We start from the raw sequence: 4,425 nt of genomic DNA, 5'->3' as shown, positions 1-4,425 counted from the left end.
CTACCGCATCATCCACCAACAACCCCTTCGTCTCTGCCGCAAACTTCATCATCGTCCCATTCTTCTTCTCCTGCACAAATCCCGCCATCGACCCTGATCCCACCGATATATCCCCATCCTCATCCTCAATGTACACCTCCGCGCTACTCTGTCCATACGCCAACAAGATTTTGCCATTCTGATTGGCCACGAATATGTTGGCCACCGTCGCCACATCAAGAAACATGCCACTATCTCCACTGCCGTTCAATTTGGTTGTGACGTTGAACCTCGGAGTCCGCAAGCTCTGCAATCGGAAGGATGGTAGGCGGGGTTGGAAGTAGAGATAGCAGACTGCGCCGGCGAGGGCGAGGAGAAAGAGAAGACATAGGATAAAGATGAACACAAAACAGCACAGCCGTCGGCTAGCAGGACGAAGCTGGCTTCGTTATGGCGAGGGGCCTTTTCCAGCTTGGCCGGTAATGTCCTGAGGCACGCGGCCTTTTTCTCAATGACGGCGGTGAGGGGGTGCGCGCGGCTGATGCCATCTAGGATCTTTGAAGCCTGGTTTAGGCTTATGGAAGCACCTAGCTTCCTGTTTACCCGTCTCGCATTACAATTTTACAGAGATCTGTCAGACGTGGCCTACAAAGGTTCTGAAAGATGAGCAGAGAGGCTGATTGAATAAATGGAGCGTAGGCGGAAGTTTCACGCGGCACATGGATCTCAGGGATGGGGATTGGTAGTGGCGCGTGGCGGTGGGAGATTGGAGGTGGGGTCCACGGGTGAGTGAGTAAGGGCGGCCTCTGGTATTTTGTCGGTGGTGATTGGTATCGGCGTGAATGCAGTTAATTACAAATTATTAGTGTACGAAATTAACCAAATTATCGGAATCATCCGGGTCTTGATTTAGTAGCATTTATTTATTTCTATATATATATATATATGTATAATATATATATTATATACTATATATATATTATATAGTATACTATACGGCCCCACGCCGCGGCATGCTATATATATATTATATAGGGAGAGGTTCAAATGCAAACCTCACTATCCTAAAAACTAAAAACCTATCCACTCCGTTGGATTGAGATTCATTCAATGGCTGAGATTATAAGACAATTAATGCTGCATAAGGGTAATCAGGTAAATTTATCAGCTTCCAAAGAGAGGTAATTAATGTGACTGTTGAGTTCCCCAAAAGTCACACCTCTCTCGTACACCCCCCATCTTTCTCTCTCTCCATCTCTTCTTATTCAGACCATCACCACCGCACCCATCAACTCCTATCAAGCGCCGACCGTCGCCTCCCATGAGCTCGACCTGTGCCGCCTCCAGCTCGCCGCCGCTCCCCCACCGCCCTCGCCTGAGCTCGTCCCCACCCTTGGCTGCACCGAACTCCTCCCCAAGCCGCCCTCCTCTCTCGTCGCCCACCTCCAGCGCCACCCATCGGCCGTCCTCATGGCCATCACCACCTCCGAGCTCCGCCATCTCGAACCAAATCCCCGCCTCCGACCTCGCCCTCATCCCCTCCCACCACGTCAGCTCCGACAGCAGCGCCTCCACGTCCAGCTACCGCCGCTCCAACCTCCTCGACGACCTCCGCCATCTCGATTCACAGCAGTGAATCTGGATTCACATCAGTGAATCTCGATTCACAGCAGTGAATCGCGATTCACTGAGTGAATCCAGATTCACTGAGTGAATCCAGATTCACTGCAGTGAATCGAGATTCACTGATGTGAATCGAGATTCACTGCAGTGAATCCAGATTCACTGCAGTGAATCCAGATTCACTACAGCGAAAGCTTGGATGGTTAGGATGGTTTTTAGTGAATCCATAAGTTTCTTATTCTTTTTGTTTTTTATTTTTGCAGATTTGCTATTGTTTGATAACGAGTTTCAGTTCACTGAATCTGGATTCAATTTAGTGAATCTGGATTCACTCGCGGCTTCGGTTCGTCAGAGCGGCTTCGGTTCGTCGGAGGGAGCTCAGGGGCAGTGGAGTTGGAGGAGCTCGGTGAGGAGTTAGTGGTGTTTGTGGTGGTGAGAGAGAGGAAGAGAGAGGGGGCTGGTTCAAGCTTTTGGGAAATGGAGGAGAGAGAGAGGAGAACGTGAGAGGAAATTTGTCTATAATGTAAGAGAGAGTATTAAAGGACGTGTATTAAATTTGTATCATTGTTCCAATGTAATCAGTCACCATTAATGCAATGAATTGTTCCAATTTTACCCTTTTCACATTAATGCAGTGTATTAAATTTGTCTATATTTACAATTCTGCCATCGAAATCTAGGCCATTGGATTAGATAGATTGGAGGGTTAGGATAGGTTTTTAGTTCTCTAGGTTTTTATTAGAACCTCTCCCTATATATATATATATATATAGTAATATATATATATATATATATATATATAATATATATATATACTATATATATATATATATAATATATATATATATATATATATATATAGAGAGAGAGAGAGAGAGAGAGAGAGAGAGAGAGACTTATGTCAACTAAAAGTAGAGGTCCGCTTAAGTTTCTTGTCTGATAGTGTCCTTGTTCCATCAACATTCGTGGTGTGTTGGATTGAGCTTGATCTACGCATATTCTAAACACCATACAAGAATTTACGGGTGAACGCCACGTCAGGTTTGACCCCTGCGCCCCCAGCACCCCTCCTAACCCCGTCGAGCCATGGAATAAGTTCTTAAACTTCATGAGCCCGCTCGACAACGACACGCGCTAAATTAGATCAAGCGAATGGATGAATCCGGTGCAAACGCACGACGGTTCCAACCTAAAATCTTGGTGTGTTGGGGTTTTAAGAATATGTAGAGCAAGTTCAACGGAGGCGATCATCCATAATGTATGTCAAATCAAGTGGATCATTAATGACTAAGAAACTATGTACGTGGACGTCCCACCGTTAAGTTGACGATACAGTTTTTGTTTGCTCTCTCCTCTCTCCTCCTCTCTCTCTCTCTCTCTCATCTGCTAATATATATATTATATTATATATATATATACTATTATATATATATAATATGGTATACTATATATCATAGTATATATATATTATCATATACTATATAGTATAAGTATATAAAATATATATATATTAGTATAATATATATATATATATATATGTATTATGAAAAAAGTGAAGGCTAAGGTGACACCCGAGGCCCGGCTGCGCTACCTAAGGGACCGGCCCCCCTAGAATCACATCATAGTTCCTAATTTTTTTTTAGCGATCCGCTCCCGTTGAACTTGGATTTACACGTTCTTCGCCCGCGGAAACCGGCTCCAAACACAAGTCGGCACGCATTTTTGGGTGACCCCTGGTTTATGTTTTTTTTTGATATGTCGTTTGAGCCTGGCAAAAGTTATAATTCATTCGAAACCGTTAAAGCATTGCAGCGCGAGTAGGATAAAAGGGTCAAAACAGGACAGGTTCACCCTAAATTGGTGTGTTTGGGTTTAAGACAAATTTAGATCAAGTAACAGAGGCGGATCTGCAAAAAAAAAATTAGGAAATGATGGTGTGATTTTAGGCCGTCCGTTAGGTGGCCCTGCACCGCCGCCCGAGCGCTAGGGTGTCACCTTGATTCACTTTATATATATATATATATATAATTATATACGTAATACTATATATAATACTATACTATATATATACTATATTTATATATATAATATATATAATATAATATATATATATATATATGTATATATAGTATAGTATTATATTGAAAAGTGAATCTAAAAGTGACACCACTAGGCTGCCCACCTAAGGACTGCGACCTAGGTCACATTATTTCCCAAAATCTTTTTTGTGATGCTTGCTCCGTTACGAACTTGATCTACAACGAACGTTTCTTAAATGCCAAACAAGCTAATTTTAGGGTGAACCACGCCGTTTGTGTTTGACCATTCATTGAGGCCGTTTGCAAAAAGTTCTATTCATACCTCAAAGATCGTTAAAATTGCAGGCGAGTCGAAAATGGTAAAACACCCGACGGGTTCACTCCCAAAAATGTGGTAAGTGTTTGGGTTTAAGAACGGTGTAGATCAAAGTTCAACGGAGGGCGGATGTAAAAAATTTTACGGAAATGATGTGATTGCTAGCCGCGTCCTTAGGTGGGAGCCTAGGGTGTCACCGTTAGATTCACTTTTCTATATATATACGAGTATATAATATATATTACTATATAATAATTATTATTAGTATAGGTAGTATATATAGTATAATTATATTAATAAATATATATATATATATAATAAATATACCCTAATTATAGTATGATATTTATATATAGTATATAATATATGATATATATAAGAAGAGAGAAGGAGAGAGAGAGTAAGACTCCTATGACTTAAGTTGAATGTCCACCTCAACTTCTCTACCACTCATTTATTAATATAAAC

Source organism: Asparagus officinalis, chromosome 1 (assembly GCF_001876935.1).
Source record: "Asparagus officinalis chromosome 1, Aspof.V1, whole genome shotgun sequence".
Lineage (NCBI taxonomy): Eukaryota > Viridiplantae > Streptophyta > Magnoliopsida > Asparagales > Asparagaceae > Asparagus > Asparagus officinalis.
The sequence above is the reverse complement of the archived record's forward strand: the minus strand, read 5'-3'. Positions refer to the sequence as shown.